Genomic DNA, 23,674 nt, shown 5'->3' with positions numbered 1-23,674 from the left:
AGCAGGATTTAACAATGATGAATCTGATGGGAAAGTCAGGTATAATAGGCAGAGTGCCTGGAGTACAGAGATGTGATCCCAACCTTGAATAAGTTCACAGATGGCCCGTAGAGATAAATGTGTTCTTCAAAAGATCGGTAATAATCCAAGGGATCATATGCAAAGTTTAGCAACTGTAGAAGTAGTTCAGAATGAGGGAATGATCAGTGAAGGATTGTCATGGAGACAATCCTTCTCCATGTGGGAAGACCCACACAGAGGTGGGACTAAAACTTGGCATTGAGAGAAGCTTTATACTTAGACAAATAAAAGAAATAAACAATGATGAGGCAGTAAAACTGTGCATGTTATCTTTGAAAGACAGTGGAGAAGAATTGTATGATGGCAGGTGATTCCTTGTGTAAGAACGTGGTTAGCTGAGGCACGTTGGAGAAGTCTGCCCGGTTCAGGAAGAGAAGGAGTGGAACACTCAGCTAAGGACTGAACTTCAATCTGTAGTCAGTGAGGAGCCATCAGAGGTATGTGAATGGAATAACGTCCTGTGAAACAGAATATATCAAAAAATTAATTTCTAACGGTGTATAATTTTGCTTCTAGCAAGTCAGGCAGGCTTAACTTAACTCCTAAAGGAGTTATTTTGATGTGAGAGACTATATTCCAAAAAGGCAGAAAAGCTAAAGATACAAACTGGAAACAAGCAAAATAGGAGGAACTAAAGGTTAAAGATACTCTGATGGTGCATCGGCAGCCATAGCTTTATATTAGAGATTACTTATGGAGAATTTCTTTGTAAATGTTGGACAGCATTACTATTATTTTCCAAAAGACAACATAGGGACATGAATAAATGGGTAGCTCGTGTTTGCTATTAGAGATTAGTTTGCCCATTGAGCTTGGGGATTGTGTGAGATCCAGGGCTGTTGCTAGGAAGTGATTTGCATAGACGCTCTTGTGCCCTTCAGGGGCACATGAGGAAAAGAGAAGTCTTTTACAAACATAATTCAAGTTTGTCACCGTCTATGTCACTGTGACCCTGTGATTTCCTATCACAGTCAGATTAAATAAAAGTCACTCTCCTGGGCTTCCCTGGTGGCGCAGTGGTTGAGAGTCCGCCTGCCGATGCAGGGGACATGGGTTCGTGCCCCGGTCCGGGAAGATCCCACATGCCGCGGAGCAGCTGGGCCCGTGAGCCATGGCCGCTGAGCCTGCGCGTCCGGAGCCTGTGCTCCGCAACAGGAGAGGCCACAACAGTGAGAGGCCCGCGTACCACAAAAAAAAAAAAAAAAAAAAAAAAAAAAAAAGTCACTCTCCTTACCATGGGTTACTTGGCTCTACGTGATCTGGTCTGGTCCTTGCCACTGTCTCTGGCTCTATTTCCTAGTACTCTTGGCCTGCTTCATTCTACTGTCGCCACATTGGATTCTTCTTATTTCTTTAACATGCTAAGTATATTCTCCTCCTGTGCTCTTACTATGATCTCTTCCCAGAACACTGCTCCTTGGCTCTTTCCGTGGCTCACCCCTTTAACACATTCAGGTCTCTGCTCAGCTGTTCTTCCCAGAGGGTGTTCCTTGACCATCACATGTAGTGATAATCTCCATCTCCCACTCCACTACTCTTCTTTACTTTATGCCCTGCTGCAGTTTTCTTTATTGCATTTATCAGTAACTGATATTGCATTAGTTACTTGTCTGTGTGATTATTTGTTTCTCTTACCAGAATGTAAGCTCTGTGAGGGCATAATCTTTGTCTAACACCTTTGTAATTCTTGGCCTAGAGGTGGCTCTGATACCTCATAGGTGCTTGATAAATATTTGTTGTGTAAATGAATAAATAAAGAAAAATATTATTATTGCTATTATCATTTTTGTTAAAAACCAATATTCATTGAGACTTTACCCATGTCCCATGACCAGGTTATTAAAAGTCATACTTGGGGGCTTCCCTGGTGGCACAGTGGTTGAGAGTCCGCCTGCCAATGCAGGGGACACGGGTTCATGCCCCGGTCCGGGAAGATCCCACATGCCGCGGAGCGGCTGGGCCCGTGAGCCATGGCCGCTGAGCCTGCGCGTCCGGAGCCTGTGCTCCACAATGAGAGAGGCCACAACAGTGAGTGGCCCGCGTACCGCAAAAAAAAAAGTCGTACTTGGTTATTTCATTTATTCTTCACAACCACTTCCTTGAGTCACACAGAGGTAAAGTAACTTTCATAAATTTACTCAGCTAGTTCATGAACAAATCAAGATTTAAACCTGGGACTGCTAAGCTCCAATGGTCTTGCTATATTATATAATATATGCGGTAACAAACATGGTACCATAAAATGCATTAGCACAGTGCCTATAAATTAGTAAATGAAGGTAACTCTCTTGAACACAGATCTCCAAGTCAAAAGAAAACTTTGGGGAAATGTAGCTGGTAGGATACTATTGCGCTAAGGCATAGATACCTTCAGGCTAATGTGTGTTGTTTTATTTTTTTACTTTGTTTGCAGATTAAAAAAATTTTTTTTTCTTAAATATATGTCCTGGCCTTTGGTATATTTCAGTTCCAACAGCTTGAAATTGTGGCTGTGTTTGGAGGACTGCTCTTGCATTACAAGAGCCCTTTATTGGAAAACACAGATAGCTGGGGGCCTGGAGTTTATATACTCCTTGGAGAGCCCTTTACCAATGATGATAGGTACAGGATTATGAAACTCAAGCTCTCTGGCCTTAGTTTGGGACCTCTCTGAGGCAACTTGATATTCGAGAGTTCAACTTCAAGTTCAAGCTGAAGTTGCTCAGTCCAGGACTTTGCTTGACACGGTACCCTTGCCTGGTTGGCATTCTCTTCATCCCTGTCCTGTTTCCTGGACTCTCTTACTATTTTCTGTTGGAACACTTTGTCAATAAATCACTTGTACATTATGAATTTTTGTTTCTGGGTCTGATGGTAGAGAGTCTAACCTAACATAGTGAATCACCCAGTTTCTTTTAGTGCAAAAGCCGCTACTTTAGCCACACCTCAATTGCCTTTTGATAGGCATCCATGCCTTCCTCTCCATTCACATTCTTCCCAGACTCATACATGTGAAATTCCTACTTACTGGAGCCAGGGGCTAGGGAAGACTTTCTGTAAAGACATAGCACTTTTTAGCAAAATCACCTTAGGCGTGGATAGATCTTTGCTTCGTAGAGCTCAAGCATAAATTTGACCTAACTCATTTCCTCCCCACACTCCTGGCTGGTAGACCAGGGCAGAGAGGAAAGAGGAGCTGAGTCATTATGGCTTAATTCACTTGTCTATTTCTCAACCCCTAGAGCTTGCTTTAGTTGAAGAAGCTTTCACTGGGATTAACTTTGCTGCAAAAAAGCGTTCTGGGTCTCCTTTCAAGGCAGACTTTGGCTGCACTGAAGCAGCATGAATACTTAAAGGCCTTTGAAGAATGCAGGTATTATCTAGCTCTGATGGGACTGTCTTTCCAATTGGGCCCACAGTGGTCACCTTCCTGTGTGTCATCTTCTCTGCAATAAAAATCTTCTAGGAACAGCAGTATATGGGCGTGGTGGCACAAGCTAATTTCATCAGATAACTGGGAGAGGCCCTTTCCCCTGAGGCCCAGGTGCGGTTACCAACACTAGGGAGGTTTGGGAAAGAACAGACTTGTCTCTTTACCACATAAGACCTGAGCAGTGAGGGCAGGTTGCCCTCATCGAATAACCTAGGAAGTAATTTTCACTCTCAGGATCTTGCTAGTGTACTATGGCTTAGCTCAAGTCAAACTGGAGCATGCTTTGCACAGGAAAATCAGAGAAGCAATTAGGAATGTTTTTACCGTGGGGTGATGGAAAGAGTTTTGCTGTGGCTGTGGAGAAGCACCTGGGAAGTCACTCCAGATTATCACTGGCTGGCTCTGAGACCTTAGGAGACTGACTTGAATTACCTGGGCAACAGTATCCTCATAAGCTCACCATTGCCAGTACTCTATGATTTTGTCATTTTCTCAGTAGTATCTCGTGTTTCTATGGACATCAAATGATTCCTGTATCAGCCAGCCTCAGCACACAAGACTGGACTGTAAGGCCAGCAGGTCCGGGGAAGGGCCCAGGGAGCCAGACGGAACCCCCGCCAAAGTGGCTGACGCAACCGACACCTGACATTGCCACACCACTCGGCCCCGGTCTTCCCGCTCCCTGAGGGGCGGAACCAACGGCTCTGAGGCTGATGCAACCGACACCTGACATTGCCACAACACCCGAGAGATTACCAAAAAAGGGCTGCTTCACACAGCAAGCACCTCCCCTGCGCCCACCTCTATAAATTTTGTTCGCGCGCACACCCGGGCGCGACTTCTCTGGCCCCTTTCTCTCAGACCAGTGAACCTCGCCCGGGAGCGATCCCAAATAAAGCTTGTTTAAGCTCTCCTCCGTTTCTTGGTGCCGTTCCTTACATGGACAACTCCCCAAAAGGCATTGACCCCAAGGCACTAGAGCGTTCCCGCTCATCACCCCATATCCTGTAAAGTGTTAAAACTGCAAGTTACTCCCGAGGCAACTGAGAAATTTTCTGAATGTCCCAAAGGGTGGCTAACCCCACTAGCAATTATTAAATGGTTAAGCTGTAAAGTACCAAGAGAATAGACTTTTTCTAAACTTCTGTAATCCTTTCAGAAAACAGAAAAAAAAAAAAAAAAAAAAAGCCCTGAAGAAGATGCAGTGGTCTCTTTTTCCTGGTCATATACAAATGTGACACTGCAGGTCTGCAGGTTCCCGTTCAGGTCCCCAGGCTAATGAAACCACCTGTTAACTGGCTTCCTATATTGTCATGCCTTGATCGTTTCGCTTGAGATGTTTACTACACAAGATAGCCCAAATGTTGCTTCTTTTCTGACATTGCCTCAGATATCTCCAATCAAAAGTGTTTCTTTTTTTGCTAGATTCTCCTAAGTAGTTCATACCACAATCTCACTCTGAAAATCCTTATAGATATTTGTTTATGCTTCTGTATCTTCCACTACTTTCTCTCCAAACTCTAGACTATATGCAACTAAAGGGCAAGGGGCAGGTCTTATTCACATCTATCCTGCTCCTAAAGACACCTCATAGAGTCTGGAACACATTTAAAATATATGTATTTCCAAGTTCAGTAGCATTGCCACATATTTTATTCAGTCATTTTAGAAGAGGCAGCAAGGTGCAGAGGAAAGAACAGAGATTTTAGAGTACAAAAAGCAGTGTTTCAATCATGGTCTTTCTACTTACTCTCTGCATGGTCTTGGTCAAATTATTTCAAATATTCAAAGCTCTGTTTCCTCATCTGTAACATGGCAATACCATCACTGACTTTACAGGACTGTATGAGGGTAGAGAATCTGGATGTAAAAATAGACCTCAATAAGTGGTAGCAGCTGATATGATTGTGTTTATGATTATTATGTGTCTATGAAATATACATATCTGTACTATGGAAAGTGACATAAAAATTAATCGGATCTAAATTTGTGATACAGAATGTTTTTAGCCCAAGGTAACGGGGAAGTAACAGAGAAAGATATATAGACCTGCAGATGGAAGATAAAGGGGACTTTACCTTTGTTGGAATGGTTGACATGTACACACACATATACATACATATAGGTTTGTAGTAAATTTGAAAAAATGTTAACAATCATACTTTCTGGGGTGTAAGTACAGGAATATGTATCACACTATTTTTTAAACCTGGCTATACAGATCTTCCTTGACTCACAAAAGGGTTACATCCTAATAAACCCATCATAAGTTGAAAATAGCGTAAGCTGAAAATGCATTCAATACAACTAACCGACCTAACATCATAGCTTAGCTTCACCTGCCTTAAACATGCTCAGAACACTTAGCCTGATTTGGGCAAAATCATCTAACACATAGCCTACTTTATAATAAAGTGTTGAATACCTCATAATTTGTTGAATACTGAACTGAAAGTGAAAAAAAGAATGGTTGTGTGGGTACAGAATGGTTGTCAGTGTATGGGTTGTTTACTCTGTTGATCATGTGGCTGATTGAGAGCTGTGGCTCATTGCTGTTGTCCAGAATCAAGAGAGAGTATTGAACCACATATCACTAGCTTGGGTCAAAGTTCACTATTCAAATTCCTAAGTATGGTTTCTACTGAATGCATATCACTTTCACACCATCAAAAAGTCAAAAAACTGTTAAGTCAAACCATCATTAAATCAGGGACCATCTGTATTTTTTAAAGTACAAATTCTGTGTATACTAAAAACCTCTGTACACATTAAGGGCTTAAAGTATTCTTTGTTGACACTAAATCATTTTTTTCCTTAATAGGAAGCATGTCTAGCAAGCCAATGGCCAATCAAGGAGAAGCTGGAGTACATGTTAGTGGAGCTTCAGACTCCAGGAGGAAATCCAGGTGAAGATGGAAAGAGCAGGTTAGATTTCTAATCCAAGAAGTTGTTTCCCAGCTAGAAATTGTCACCCCATTGTCACAGCTCTTTTCCTTCTGTAATAGAAACTGAACCACAGTTAATGCCCATATAGTGTGATTGAAAAGGTAACCTTTAAGGAAAAAGTTATATATGCATATGAAGATAAATTTTAAATATCCTATCTAATATCTCCTTACCATTCTAGTTCCTTACACGGAAAGCCATTCAGAGAAAGCAAAACATATTACCTGCTTTTCTTTCTTGCATAGTGTTTATAACTTAGAAAATAATCTACCAAACTTTTATTAAACACTTCCTATGTTTTAAGCACTTTATTTAGGAGTTGGGATAGAAAATTTAATATTAATATTTAATATTAAATGGCCACTATGCAGGAGGAACTTTCAAGAGATATATGATCATGAATAAAAGAAGAGGATATATACAAACAATTTAACAACCCATACAGAATGAGCACAGACCACTCAGAAGGTACACACTGACCAGAATGGATGCCTATCCTAAAAATTAATGTTTAGGGTTCTAAGGCAAGAATGATCTTTCTATCTTTCTTGTGTCAAGAAGTACCTGGAGAGGGGGGACCTTAAAGATGGCGGAGGAATAAGATGTGGACATCACCTTCCTCCCCAGAAATACATCAGAAATACATCTACATGTGGAACAACTCATACAGAACACCTGCTGAATGCTGGCAGAAGACCTCACACTTCCCAAAAGGCAAGAAACTACCCATGTACCCGGGTAGGGCAAAAGAAAAAAGAAAAAAACAGAGACAAAAGGATAGGGACGGGACCTGCACCTCAGGAGGGAGCTGTGAAGGAGGAAAAGTTTCCACACACTAGGAAGCCCCTTCACTGGTGGAGACAGGGGGTGGGCGGAGGGGAAGCTTCAGAGCCACGGAGGAGACAGCAGCAACAGGGGTGCAGAGGGAAAAGCGGAGAGATTCCCACACAGAGGATCGGTGCCGACCAGCACTCACCAGCCTGAGAGGCTTGTCTGCTCACCCGCAGACAAGGGGGCGGGAGCTGAGGCGAGCTCAGGCTTCGGAGGTCAGATCCCGGGGAGAGGACTGGGGTTGGCTGCGTGAACATAGCCTGAAGGGGGCTAGTGCACCACAGCTAGCCGGGAGGGAGCCCGGGAAAAGGTCTGGAACTGCCTAAGGGTCGAGAGATCATGTTTTGGGGTGCGTGAGGAGAGGGGATTCAGAGCACTGCCTAAATGAGCTCCAGAGACAGGCGCGAGCCACAGCTATCAGTGTGGACCCCAGAGATGGGCATGAGACGCTAAGGCTGCTATTGCAGCCACCAGGAAGCCTGTGGGCAAGCACAGGACACTATCCACACCTCCCCTCCTGGGAGCCTGTGCAGCCCGCCACTGCCAGGGTCCTGTGATCCAGGGACAACTTCCCCGGGAGAACACAGGGTGCGCCTCAGGCTGTTGCAATGTCATGTTGGCCTCTGTCACCGCAGGCTCGCCTCGCATTCCATACCCCTCCCTCCCCACCCCACCACGGCCTGAGTGAGCCAGAACCCCCTAATCAGCTGCTGCTTTAACCCCTTCCTGTCTGGGCGACTGAGGGCTAAGCGTTGCCTGAGGGCAACCTACATGCAGAGGCGGGGCCAAAACCAAAGCTGAACCCCTGGAGCTGTGCGAACAAAGAACAGAAAGGGAAATCTCTCCCAGCAGCCTCAGGAGCAGTGGATTAAATCCCCACAACCAACTTGATGTATCCTGAATCTGTGGAATACCTGAATAGACAATGAATCATCCCAAAATTGAGGAGGTGGACTTTGGGAGCAACTGTAGACTTGGGGTATGTGACTGACTTGTTTCTGATTTTTTTTTTTTTTTTTTTTTTTTGCGGTACGTGGACCTCTCACTGTTGTGGCCTCTCCCGTTGCGGAGCACAGGATCCGGACGCGCAGCTCCAGGCTCACAGGCCCAGCCGCTCCGCGGCATGTGGGATCTTCCCGGACCGGGGCATGAACCTGCATCCCCTGCATCGGCAGGCGGACTCTCAACCACTGCGCCACCAGGGAAGCCCTGTTTCTGATTTTTAAGTTTATCTTAGTATAATTTTTAGCTCTTTTTATTATTGGTGGATTTGTTTATTGGTTTGCTTGCTCTCTGCTTTTTGTTTTAAATTACTTAAATTTTTTTTATTTTAATAATTTTTTAATTTTAATAATTTTATTCTTTTTATTATTTATGTATTTCTTTTTCTTTCTTTTTCTCTCCCTTTTCTTCTGAGCCATGTGGCTGACAGTGTCTTGGTGCTCTGGCCTGGTGTCAGGACTGAACCTCTGAGATGGGAGACCCGAGTTCTGGACATTGGACCACCAGAGACATCCCAGCCCCACAGAATATCAGTCGGCAAGAGCTCTCTCAAAGATCTCCATCTCAACACTAAGACCCAGCTCCACTCAACAACCAGCAAGCTCCAGTGCTGGATGCCCCATGCCAAACAACTAGCAAGAGAGGAACATAACACCCATTAGCAGAGAGGCTGACTAAAATAATACTAAGTTCACAGACACCCCAAAACACACCAGACATGGCCCAGCCCACCACAAAGACAAGATCCAGCCCCACCCACCAGAACACAGGCACCAGTCCCCTCCACCAGGAAGCCTACACAAGCCACTGAACCAACTTTACTGACTGGGGCAGACACCAAAAACAATAGGAACTACGAACCTGCAGCCTATGAAAAGGAGACCCCAAACACAGTCAGTTAAGCAAAATGAGAAGACAGAGAAGTACGCAGCAGATGAAGGAACAAGGTAAAAACCCACCAGACTAAGCAAATGAAGAGGAAATAGGCAGTCTACCTGAAAAATAATTCAGAGTAATGATAGTAAAGATGATCCAAAATCATGGAATAGAATGGAGAAAATACAAGAAATGTTTAAAAAGGACCTAGAAGAACTAAAGAGCAAACAAACAATGATGAACAACACAATAAATGAAATTAAAAATTCTCTAGAAGGGATCAATAGCAGAATAACTGAGGCAGAAGAACGGATAAGTGACCTGGAAGATAAAATAGCGGAAATAACTACCGCAGAGCAGAATAAAGAAAGAAGAATGAAAAGAATTGAGGACAGTCTCAGAGACATCTGGGACAACATTAAATGCAGCAACATTCAAATTATACAGTTCCCAGAAGAAAAAAAAGAAAAAGAAAGGGTCTGAGAAAATATTTGAAGAGGTTATAGTTGAAAACTTCCCTAACACGGGAAAGGAAATAGTCAATCAAGTCCAGGAAGCACAGAGAGTCCCATACAGGATAAATCCAAGGAGAAACATGTCAAGACATATATTAATCAAACTATCAAAAATTAAATACAAAGAAAAAATATTAAAAGTAGCAAGGGAAAAGCAACAAATAACATACAAGGGAATTCCCATAAGGTTAACAGCTAATCTTTCAGCAGAAACTCTGCAGGCCAGAAGGGAGTGGCAGGACATACTTAAAGTGATGAAAGGGGAAAACCTACCACAAAGATTACTCTACCCAGCAAAGATATCATTCAGATTCAATGCAGAAATTAAAACCTTCACAGACAAGCAAAAGCTCAGAGGATTCAGCACCACAAAACCAGCTTTAAAACAAATCCTGAAGGAAATTTTCTAGGCAAGAAATACAAGAGAAGGAAAACACCTACAATAACAAACCCAAAACAATTAGGAAAATCGGAATAGGAACATACATATCAATAATTACCTTAAATGTAAATGGATTAAATGCTTCAACCAAAAGACATAGCCTGGCTGAATGGATACAAAAACAAGACCCATATATATGCTGTCTACAAGAGACCCACTTCAGACCTAGGGACACATACAGACTGAAAGTGAGGGGATGGAAAAAGATATTCCATGCAAATGGAAATCAGAAGAAAGCTAGAGTAGCAATATTCATACCAGACAAAATAGTCTTTAAAATAAAGACTATTACAAGAGCCAAGGAAGGACACTACATAATGATCAAGGCATCAATCCAAGCAGAAGATATAACAATTGCAAATATTTATGCACCCAACATGGGAGCACCTCAATATATAAGGCAAATGCTAACAGCCATAGGGGAAATTAACAGTATCACAATAATAGTAGGGAACTTTAACACCCCACTTTCACCAATGGACAGATCATCCAAAATGAAAATAAATAAGGAAACACAAGCTTTAAGTGACACATTAAACAACATGGACTTAATTGATATTTATAGGACATTCCATCCTAAAACCACAGAATACGTTTTTTTCTCAAGTGCTCATGGAACATTCACCAGAATAGATCATATCTTGGGTCACAAATCAAGCCTTGGTAAATTTAAGGAAACTGAAATCATATCAAGTATCTTTTCTGACCACAATGCTATGAGACTAGATATCAATGAGAGGAAAAAAACTGTAAAAAATACCAACACATGGAGGTTAAACAATACACTACTAAATAACAAAGAGATCACTGAAGAAATCAAAGCGGAAATCAAAAAAGACCTAAAAACAAATGACAATGAAAACACGATGACCCAAAACCTATGGGGTGCAACAAAAGCAGTTCTAAGAGGGACATTTATAGCAATACAATCCTACCTCAAAAACAAGAAAAATCTCAAATAAGCAACCTAAAGCAATTAGAGGAAAAAGAAAAACAACAAAAAAAAAACTCCCAAAGTTAGCAGAAGGAAGGAAATCATAAAGATCAGATCAGAAATAAAAGAAAAGGAAAATGAAGGAAACAATAGCAAAGGTCAATAAAACTAAAAGCTAGTTCTCTAAGAAGATAAACAAAATTGATAAACCATTAGCCAGACTCATCAAGAAAAAAAGGGAGAAGACTCAAATCAACAGAATTAGAAATGAAAAAGGAGAAGTAACAACTGACACTGCAGAAATACAAAGGGTCATGAGAGATTACTACAAGCAACTATATGCCAATAAAATGGACAACCTGGAAGAAATGTACATATTCTTCCAAGACTGAACCAGGAAGAAATAGAAACTATAAACAGACCAATCACAAGCACTGAAATTGAAACTGTGTTTAAAACTCCTCTGACAAACAAAAGTCCAGAACCAGATGGCTTCACATGTGAATTTTATCAAACATTTAGAGAAGAGCTAACACCTATCCTTCTCAAACTCTTCCAAAACATAGCAGAGGGAGGAACACTCCTAAAGTAGTTCTACGAGGCCACCATCACCCTGATACCCAAATCAGACAAAGATGTCAAAAAGAAAGAAAACTACAGGCCAATATCACTGAAGAACATAGACGCAAAAATCCTCAACAAAAAACTAGCAAACAGAATCCAACAGCACATTAAAAGGATCAAACACCATGATCAAGTGGGGTTTATCCCAGGAATGCAAGGATTATTCAATATACACAAATCAATCAATGTGATACACCATATTAACAAACTGACGGATAAAAACCACACGATAATCTCAATACATGCAGAAAAAGCTTTCAACAAAATTCAACACCCATTTATGATAAAAACCTTCCAGAAAGTAGGCATAGAGGGAACTTACTTCAACATAATAAAGGCCATATACGACAAACCCACAGCCAATATCATTCTCAATGGTGAAAAACTGAAACCATTTCCAGTAAGATCAGGAACAAGACAAGGTTGCCCACTCTCACCACTATTATTCAACATAGTTTTCGAAGTTTTAGCCACAGCAAACAGAGAAGAAAAAGAAATAAAAGGAATCCAAAACAGAAAAGAAGAAGTAAAACTGTGACTGTTTGCAGATGGCATGATACTATACATAGAGAGTCCGAAATATGCTACCAAAAAACTATTAGAGCTAATCAATGAATTTGGTAAAGTAGCAGGGTACAAAATTAATGCAAAGAAATCTCTTGCATTCCTATACACTAAGGATGAAAAATCTGAAAGAGAAATTAAGGAAAAACTCCCATTTACCATTGCAATGAAAAGAATAAATAGGAATAAACCTACCTTAGGAGACCAACGACCTGTATGCAGAAAACTATAAGACCCTGATGAAAGAAGTTAAAGATGATACCAACAGATGGAGAGGTATACCATGTCCTTGGATTGGAAGAATCAACATTGTGAAAATGACTCTACTACCCAAAGCAATCTACAGATTCAATGCAATCCCTATCAAACTACCACTGGCATTTTTCACAGAACTAGAACAAAAAATTTCTCAATTTGTATGCAAACACAAAAGACCCTGAATAGTGGAAGCAATCTTGAGAAAGAAAAATGGAGCTGGAGGAATCAGGCTCCCTGATGTCAGACTATACTACAAAGCAACAGTAACCAAGACAATAAGGTACTGGCCCAAAAACAGAAATATAGATCAATGGAACAGTATAGAAAGCCCAGAGATAAACCCATGCACATGTGGTCACCTTATCTTTGACAAAGGAGGCAAGAATATACAATGGAAAAAGACAGCCTCTTCAATAAGTGGTGCTGGGAAAACTGGACAGCTACATGTAAAAGAGTGAAATTAGAACACTCCCTAACACCATACATGATAATAAACTCAAAATGGATTAAAGACCTAAATGTAAGGCCAGACACTATAAAACTCTTAGAGGAAAACATAGGCAGAACACTTTATGACTTAAATTACAGCAAGATCCTTTTGAACCATGTCCTAGAGAAATGGAAGTAAAAATAAACAAATTGGACCTAATGAAAGTTAAAAGCTTTTGCACAGCAAAGGAAACCATAAACAAGACGAAAAGATAACCCTCAGAATGGGAAAAAATATTTGCAAATGAAGCAACTGACAAAGGATTAATCTCCAAAATATACAAGCAGCTCATGCAGCTCAATATCAAAAATACCAAAAAATCCTATCTAAAAATGGGCAGAAGACCTAAATAGACATTTCTCCAAAGGAGATACACAGATTGCCAAGAAACACATGAAAGGATGCTTAACATCACTAATCATTAGAGAAATGCAAATCAAAACTCCAATGAGGTATCACCTCACACTGGTCAGAATGGCCATCATCAAAAAATCGATAAATGCTGGGGAGGGTGTGGAGAAAAGGGAACCCTCTTGCACTGTTGGTGGGAATGTAAATTAATACAGCCACTATGGAGAACAGCATGGAGGTTCCTTAAAAAACTAAAAATAGAACTACCATACGACCCAGCAATCCCACTATGCGGCATATACCAAGAGAAAACCATAATTCAAAAAGAGTCATGTACCACAATGTTCATTGCAGCACTATTTACAATAGCCAGGACATGGAAGCAACCTAAGTGTCCATTGACAGATGAATGGATAAAGAAGATGTGGCACATATATACAATGGAATATTACTCAGCCATAAAAGGAAAAAAAAACTGAGTTATTTGGAGTGAAGTGGATGGACCTAGAGTCTGTCATACAGATTGAAGCAAGTCAGAAAGAGGAAAACAAATATTGTATGCTAACACATATGTATGGAATCTAACAAAAAATGGTTCTCTTGAACCTAAGGGCAGGAAAGGAATAAAGACGCAGACGTAGAGAATGGACTTGAGGACACGGGGAGGGGGAAGGGTAATATGGGATGAAGTGAGAGAGTGGCATGGACATATATACACTACCAAATGTAGAATAGATAGCTAGTGGGAAACAGCCACATAGCACAGGGAGATCAGCTTGGTGCTTTGTGACCACCTAGAGGGCTGGGATAGGTAGTGTGGGAGGGAGATCTAAGAGAGAGGAGATATGGGGATATATGTATACGTATAGCTGATTCACTTTGTTATACAGCAGAAACCAACACGCCAATGTAAAGCAATTATACTCCAATAAAAATGTTAAAAAAAAACAAAGACATATAAGGCTATTAAAAAAAAAAGTACCTGTTTTTTTTAAAAGGCATTTTTGACAGATAGGCAGTGTAATTGGAAATATACTCTATTTGCTTTGTTTTCTTTTTTCTTTTCCATTTTTTCTCCCAGAGGATAAGGGAAGTATTGTTTATGTTCTACATCACAACAATTAAAATGCTGTTTTAGCGTTCAGAAAAAAACCCCGGCCAAAAAAGAAAAATCAAACTGAATAGCAGAGGTCCTCCATACTGTATCATGGACACAGGAATGCAACTAAGTGCTATAGAGTCATTTCCATGATGGATACTCAAGGAAACCTTGTTGGGGAGGTGATGCTTGATTTAATACTTGAAAGATAGTTAGCCCTAGATGTAGGTTAAGATGCGTGAGGGAGGGCTCAAGACATTCTGTTGGAGAGAATAGCATAGCAGTGCACAGAAGTATGAAGATTCAAGGATTGTTTGTTCATTCTACAAAGTTATTGAGTGACTGCTGTATTAGGATTCATCAGTGAACAATGCAAAGAACCCTGCCTAGTGGAGATTACATTCTAGCAGAGAATGTTGGTTACTTAAGCTTGTTTGGATGACATTAGACTTAAAGCATAAACCAGTGACAGACTGTAGATGGACTTTATCTGTTGGTAATGGCCAGCAATTGAAGGGTTATCCCTCCAACTGGGGTCTGGGTTCATTGAATATAATCTGTGGATGATAGATTCCGAAACTGCCTGGGATAAGACCACAGGCTTCAGCTTCCTGGATCTGTAGGAGTTAAGCCCAAGGGGAGTGACCCACTGAAAAATTACTTGCTTATTTAGAGATATGGAAAAAAGCTTTGAACTAGGATGGAAAGACTTGGTGTGACCTCTGATTCTATCACAAACTAGCTTTGTGAACCTGGGCATGTGTATAACTTCTCAGAAACTCAGCTTTCTCAACCATAAACTATAGCGGATAATATTCGCTCTGCCTATTTTGCAGGATTGTGGAAGTCAAAAGAGATCATTTATATGAAATTTCTTAGAAAAGTTTGTATTAATGTATGTGAAAAATAGAAAGATTTAATACTTATTTTTGCAATGAATCTAAATCATAAGGACTTTTACCAGATTTTCTTTAGCTTTGTTTTTCTTGGTAATATTTCTCTATGTGTATGAATAATCTAGAACACTTCTATTGCCACTTCTTTTCCCTTGTGTTGACCTTGTCTCTTCTATTTCCTGAGAGATTAGAAAAGGGTGTCTCAGCTGCGAAAAGCATGGTATGAGGGGTTATTGTCATGGAAAATACCTATAGCTATTGCACAAATCTTTGCTTTTATCCCAGCGATTCCCATTAGCACCTCCCACGGATTTTTCCTAAACAGTGTTAATTGTTATGGTCTCTTAATTTTAGCTATGTAATGTCAGGATGTAGTCAAGTCCTCGTTATCTTTCTCAAATGGTGGGTTACCTCATGGAGAACTATATGTGTCTAGAATACTAATGATAGAAGAAAACTTAGAGCTCTCTACTTTCTTAGAGATGGGAATGACTGAGACTGCCGTGTCTTGTCCAAGGATTCCTGTGAGTTCATAGCAGAGGGAGCATCAGAACCCAGGCTCTGGACTCTCCTGTCTGTGTTGTCCCTACTCCCTGTAGTACAGCTCCTCCCATTTCTGTCTCTATTATCTCTGCATCATCCCAGACTGGGATTTATGTGATGTCTCTGAACATGAATGGAGAAAAAACACCTAGTGCTTTCCTTACAGAATGTGGAGGATCTTTCTCAGAGAAAACACTTTGCCAAACTTAGAAATTCAGATTAGGAGCCTTAACCTGACAGGTGCTCAGGACTCACCTATGACAGAGCTAGAGACGTTTTCTATTGAAAATATAAAATAAAATTGATACATAGAGACAATTCACCATGCTTAGGCTTTAAAAAAATACTTGGCAGGCATTAACAGAGTAATGAGGGATCACAACTACCCCATTTTACACATAAGGAAAATCAGGCAGAGAAGTTAAATAATTTTTTCAAGGTCACCAGGTGATGAGTAGTGAAGTCAAGATGAGAATATAGGGGTCAGACTGCAGAGCCTAGCTGTCATTCACCCTTCCATTCAACACATATTCTCTGTACACACTCTTCAGTGCAGAACACTGATTTTTTAATCTATCTATTTATTTATTATTGAACAGGTAATATAGGCACATGGTACAAAATTCTAGAATACAAAGTTATATACAATGAAAAGTATATTTCTCTCCTCCCATGCTCTTTTCCGGCCACTCCACACTCCTTCTCAAAGCCAAACACCATTACCAGTTTGTTTCTTTCTCTTTTTGGCCGTGCCACTGGACCTGCAGGATCTTAGTTTCTCAACTAGGAATTGAACCCAGGCCCGGGGCCCTGGCAGAGAAAGTGCCGAGTCCTAAACACTGGACCACCAGAGAATTCCATTACCAGTTTTTTATGGACTCCTTTAATAGTTGTCCGTGAATGTGGGTGTGTGTATACATATACGTGCCTACACGTATATATCTGTGTATATACGTATAACATACATACATACATAATATTACACACAATCTTCTATACCTTGCTTTTTTCACATAAGTTATTCTTGTAAATTTTTACACATAGATACATATATATCTGCTCATTCTTTATCCCCCTAACATTTCTTTTATATATATATATTGTTGTTGTTGTTAGTTTCTGCTTTATAATGAAGTGAATCCAGAACACTGATTTCTTGATAGTGTGAGAGATGTTATCCAAAACTGGTCAAGGAGAACCTAGGTTTTCCATTGCTAGATAGGCAATGGAACTGGCTACATATTTTTTCCTTAAAAAGAAATTTTGTGTAAGCAGAAATGTTCATTCTTTATCCAAGCACCACAGTGTGTCTTTGCATTCAAAAACAAATTAAAAAAAAAACAACCCAAAAGAGCCAACCAAGTGGCAGAGGCAGCAAGGCCTGATTTGCATAGCCCTGAGAACATCAAAGTCATAACTGGTTCTAATACCCCTATTATATGAATTACAGAGAGTGCTTCAGGTCAGGAGTCTTTATGGCTAAACAAAAGCATGGGGGTGGGAAAACAGTAAAGCAAATAGAGAGCTAGAGAAAGATCGACTTGTAAGCAGCATCCAAAGTTATTAATTGCCATGTTCTATCGAGAGAGAGAAAAATGAAAAGAATAAGAACAAGAGCAAGGGCCTTGCTGTGGTATGGAAAAGAGACCTTTTTGAAGTAGACACTGGGTTGTGTTGCACTGAAAGTGGGAAGGGAAGGTTCTTCCTTGCGATTGGCTAGTTGGATGCAGCCCTGCTGTGAGATGCTGGACAGTCCTATTTCCTGCCTGGACATCAGTTTCCTACTCCATAAAATGAGGAACTTAGACTAGATGATTCCTAAGTTCTTTTTGGACTCCACTTCCAAGATCATAGTGCTGTGTCCTTCTCAACCATGAATTTCCCACAGTGCCTTGCACAGATCAGAAAGTATCAAGGGTAGCTGAGCAACCCCTTGGACAGGAAGCACAAAGGGAGTCTTCATAGCACCAAAGCCTACATGCTACCTCTGTGCAGATCTTTGTTGAGCTCAGCCTACCTTTTCAGATTCTCACACCTTAACAGAGTTTACTACGTCTGTTTTCTCACCAGGAATGCACCGACCCATTCAACACAAGGAGGAGAGCCTGGTATTGCGTAAGAGTACCATGAAAATCATTGGAGCCGGGTTCATAAGAAAATAGGCTTTCAGCCAAGAGACGGGGGAGTGTTTTCCTCAGGGAAGGAAAGAATGCATTATAATCAGGGGAGAGAGGCAGACATTCACACTCCTGCTACCCTCATCCAGGGAGGTCAAAGTGTTACAGAGGCTGTGATGATGAGCAAAGACTGTGGTATTGTACCCCAGGACAAGAAGTAATGAGGCTAAGGAGATGAAAGATGGAGGGGAGAGGCGGCCAAGCTATGTTCTGTACTCATGGATAGGATATTATAAGAGGGAAGAAGAAGGGCAGTATCTAAGAAGACAAAACACCCATTGATTGCCAAATCCTGATTGAATACCAGCCAACCATGGGACATTATGATGCCTTCTGCTGGGCCTGGGTGAGACTACTTTTAGATGTGACTCCTTGCCCTGCATGTGACTCTTGAAGGTATCACAAGTCTCAGGGTGAGGGTCAATAGGAATGAAGTGTCAAGCCACTATCTCCAAGGAATGGCTTGGAACACCTGGCCATGTGCAAATAACTCTGGTGCCCTATCCATTGTAGAGGGAATTACCACTCGCCTAGGAACATCAGGTTTGAGTGGAGAATGGAACACGATGTGGGTGTCTCCAGTAGAAAAAAAGAGAGGGGAACAGGCAGGGAAATAGGAATGTTCCAAAAACAACATTCACAGCATTTTGCTGAAAGTTTGTGCCGCTTACAAGTACATCACTTAAGATAAAACACCTCCAGGTCTCTGAAGAAGCAAAAGGCAAGAATGGAAAAGGACACTGAGATGCCCCTATCTTAAAAGTAGCAAAAGAAAAAACAAAAACACATGTGCACTCAAATCCACACGCCCACACACCTCTCAGTGGCCTGAGAATAGTATTGAACTTAGAAATCCTTTTCCAAGGGCTTGGTTTCTCCTTCCTGGGCGAGATTCACAAAAATGAATTTCCAAGAACATTCTTTTATAACCTTCCTGTTGGATATTTATGAATACCAAAATTTGCCATAATATACCAAATATAATATACCTTGATGCCACTGTAATTCTAGAACTCTTGAGAGCAAACATTCTAAACATATCCAAAACGTATTTGGCAGGAGGCCCTGTGGAATGATACAGCAGAATTTCTATTCATTTCACAGCCCAGAATCTGGCAATGGGTTGATATTTGTCTTCTTCCTCCTTAAACTCTCATTTAAAATTCCAGCTCTTCTGTACCCTAGACATAATGAGTGCTTTCTCTAATTTTTACTCATTAATGGAGCAGAGTAGTATTAGGAAGGTATTGGTAAGTTGAAAAAAAAATTGAATACAGCTAATGCGAACTTAGCTAAAATATGGTAGGGCAGAATGATCAACTTGTAAAAGACAGTACCTAGAGTTTAGGAATATAAAACCAATATTCAAAATCATCATAACTTCTTTTACAGATAAAATGGTGGTACTCCCCAAATTATAGAACAAATGTCAGATGAATTAAACTTCCATAAAATTCTTCATTTACTATATATTGTTCTGTAAGCCAAGCTCTCTTTGCTAGAAATTTCTTCTCATCTTTTGGCCCACTGTATCTAAATTTTACTCGAATTACAAAATGCTGTCCCTCCAAGATCCAAGGCCTAGAATTCTGATCAGAATCACAAAAGAGAAATTTACCTGCCAGTACTTGCCACTCACTTAGCACGTAGGTTCAGGATTAGTGTGAGGAGTTACAAATCCCATAAATTTCAAGCACACACCCAACACTGACTCTAAAGCAGCCAAAAATAAATACATTTAAAAAAAAATAATAAAAATAAAAAATAAGAGCACAACTTTAATGAACCGCTATTATCTGAAAATGTATATGTATTATACATATATTATATATATATATATATATATATATATATATATATACCCATACACACATTTGTTGAGTTTTCACACTGTAATTTGTCTTAAAACTACAACCTCATATCTATATTGGCGGAGCTGTTTTATGCCATTCTTCAGCTCTCTCCTAAAGGAAATTACTGAAATAGTAACAAGTTAGGGGTTCACACTCCTCATTTTACAGATGCTGAAACTGTGGTGCAGAAAATTAAGCATCGGGCCGCAGTCATCAGACTTCGGTCCATTGTTCTCTCCACTTTCTCTTTGTATTTCCATGAAAATCTATACATGTGCATAACCATTTTTGGAATGAGTCTGAAGCACCAGAAAAAGAAAAAAAGCCTTGAATTCAGAAAAATAATAATAAACTAATAATAAATACTAAGGCCTTTATAGTTACAAAGAGGATGCTGGGAAATCTATACTCAAGGCTGGACGTATCCTATGTTCAGTTTACCTAGTAAGAGGACTGTGGAATATGAAAAGAGAAAGAATTGTTGAAGGGAGAGTGAATACTGTCTCTTGCCAGTCTACAGGTGTCCTGACTCAAGATTCCTGAGTCAGGAAGGCTCCAATGTATACCCCGCCACACACATACAATCATTTCATACTTTTATTTTGCTATCAGCAGTGTCCTGTATACCAACTATAATCCCTGGGTTACCTTCTAGAAACTTTGGACAGGGCACCAAAACACAGAAATATAGTCCCTGGATCTCAGAAGTCCTATGCAAATTTTAGATAATCCAAGCATGTTTAATCAACAGTAAGTCTTTGGTGTTCTGTATGTTTAGTTAAGTTGTTCTAATAACTAACAGTGTAACAGCAAAAAGTCATTGTCCAATATCATCTGCATCTAATTTCTTTTAAAAATATTTTAGTAACTTTATGAAATACAGAAGTGAAGAGTGAAAAACATCATCAGAAATTTTAATAAGAATTTAAATATAGTAAACCTAAAATTGTGTTCTTTGTTTTCATGATATTAGAGGTATGTATACACAAAATGAGAAATATCCTCTGAATGCAATTAACTGCTCACGAACTATCACTGCAACCTGGGAAATAACCATCCTGTATATACTGATTTCAAATACATCTCTGATACGTTCTAGCTTATCATTACTTCTGATTGTTCATCTTGTATTTGCATCATTATTTGCAATACTTAAAAATAATTATAACATTTGATGGCTTATGGTTTTGTTGAGAGAGGATGACCATATTCTTTGCTCCAAAATTGCAAAATATTTTTATTTTTAAATTCATTCAATTAGAATGATCAATTCAGGGGGTTAAATTTCTACATCATCTAGTTTCTTCCAATTTATCAATACCTTCAATACATACCCACCTTCAGTATTTGTCCACTCGTGAAGCATATTGGGTAAATTTTGGTGACAAGAATCATCAGAGCTAAAGAATACTGTCACATGTCCTTTTAGAAAAATAGAATTGGTCAGGCTCTTGTCCCCAAATTTACATGATGAAATTTACCTGTTTAATAATTAACTATATAAGAGTACCATATATCCTTTTTCATCCTTAGAACTATATTGCTCAACCATTGAGCCTTTTGTTTGAGAAAGTTCATCTAAGATATCATCACACAAAGACTCAGTCTGAGATTTAACTTAGACAATTCATTTCACCATCATCGCTAGGGTCCCAGGTGGCACTCTCTATAGTTATCTTCTGATTTAACAATTTTGAAACATCTTCCTCTGTCAATTTTAATCTCTTGGACATTATGAGGAGAAAATTTTTTTAAAAATCTGAATTCTTATAAAAAAACTAAAAGCAGACTACAAAGATAAATGTCTCTCATATTATTCTATACGTTCTTGAAAGATGATGCAAAAGTTTTGAGCAACACAGTAGGAAAACTGGATAATTATACAATAGTAAATTCATTTAATCACCCTCCAGTCTTTTTACTGCATCATCTTTCTAAGCCAGTTGTCCAATAAAACTATAATGAAAGCCACTTCCATAAATTTAAGTTTTCCAAATTTAAGTAGGCACATACAATATAAAAAGAGGTAAAATTAATTTTAGTAATAGATTTTATTTAACCTGTAACATCTTTTAACACATATCTGCATCAAAATTATCAGTGAACTATTTTATATTGTTTATTTTTATTCTAAATCTCTGAAATCTAATGTGCAATCTGTACTTATAGCACTTCTCAGTTTTGAATAGCCACATTTTAAGTACTTAGTAGTCCTATATGTCTAGTAGTTACCATATTAGACAGCATAGTTTTGGACAATTCCACCATTCTTCCTTTTTGTAAATTTTAGTCTTTGGGTTCTTTGATCATTGAATTAATTGATAAGTTAGGATAAAGTAATTCCTAGAATGAGAAAAAGAGACAATGTCTCAAGATATGGGAAAACAAAATAACTAACTCTCCATTCTGCACTTTAGATTTATAAAGGCCCTTTGATAATTACAATAGATACATTTTATTCTTTTTTTAAAAAGTAGTTTTGGAATTCTTAAGAACTTTTAAGTGTTCAGAGTTGAGAGAACAGACTGATGAAAAAATCAGCCAAAGACCTTAACAGACATCTCACAAAAGGGGTATACAGATGAAGAATATACATATGAAAAGATACTCCACTTAGGTCATTAGGGATGTGCAAATTAAGACATCGAGATACCACTACACACCTTTTAAAATGGCCAAAATCCAGAACACTACCACCACCAAATGCTGGTGAAGATGTGGAACAGCAGGAAGTCTCATTCACTGCTAATAGGAAGGCATAGCAACTCTGGAACACAATTAGGCAGTTTCCTACAAACTTAAACATATTCTTATCATACAATCCAGCAATCACACTCTTTGGTATTTACCCAAAGGAGTAGAAAATTTATGTCCACATGAGAACTTGCACACAGATGTTTATAGCACCTTCATTCATAATTGTCAAAACTTGGAAGCAACCAAGATATCTTTCAATAGGAAATGAACAAATAAACTGGTTATGTCCTGAGAATAGAGTATTATTCAGTGCTAAAAAAATATATATATATATTAAGCCATAAAGACATGGAGGAAATTTAAATGTATGTGTACTACTAAGTGAAAGAAGTCCACCTGAAAAGACTGTATACTATGATTCTAGCTATATGACATTTTTAAAAAGGCAAAATTATGGAGACAATTTTAAAAAATTGCCGGACAGTAAAAGTTGCTGGCAGGAGTTTTTAGGAGGGAGGGATAAATAGGTGAAACACAGGATTTTTAGGGCAGTGAAACTACTCGTTATGATACCATAATGGTGGACATGTCATTATACGTTTGTCCAGACTCATAAAATGTACAACACAAGGGTGAACCCTAATGTAAACTGTGGACTTTGGGTGATAATGATGTATCAACATAGGTTCCTCAGTTGTAACAAATGTAGCAGTCTGGAGGGGGGAGGTTTGATAATGAGGGAAGCTAAGCATCTGTGGTCTCTGTACTTTTCTCTCAATTTTGCTATGAAGCCAAAACTTCTCTAAAAAAAAGGCTTAAAGTTAAAAAATTTTGTTTCCATGCACTTCAGAAGACCTCTAAGAAAGAATAAAAGTCATGAAGTACCAATCCATACAAATGGTTAGAACTGCTCAAAAAAAAGAAAGAAATGACAATTCAGTCCAAAGTGGGACTTTGAAATGACAATTCAGTCCAAAGCCCCACTTAATAGTAGGAGGGAGGGAGAGGCAAGAGGGAAGAGATACAGGAACATACGTATATGTATAACTGATTCACTTTGTTATAACGCAGAAACTAACACAC

The sequence above is a fragment of the Phocoena sinus genome, chromosome 4 (assembly GCF_008692025.1).
Source record: "Phocoena sinus isolate mPhoSin1 chromosome 4, mPhoSin1.pri, whole genome shotgun sequence".
NCBI classification, from domain to species: domain Eukaryota; kingdom Metazoa; phylum Chordata; class Mammalia; order Artiodactyla; family Phocoenidae; genus Phocoena; species Phocoena sinus.
This window is presented reverse-complemented; position numbering follows the sequence as displayed.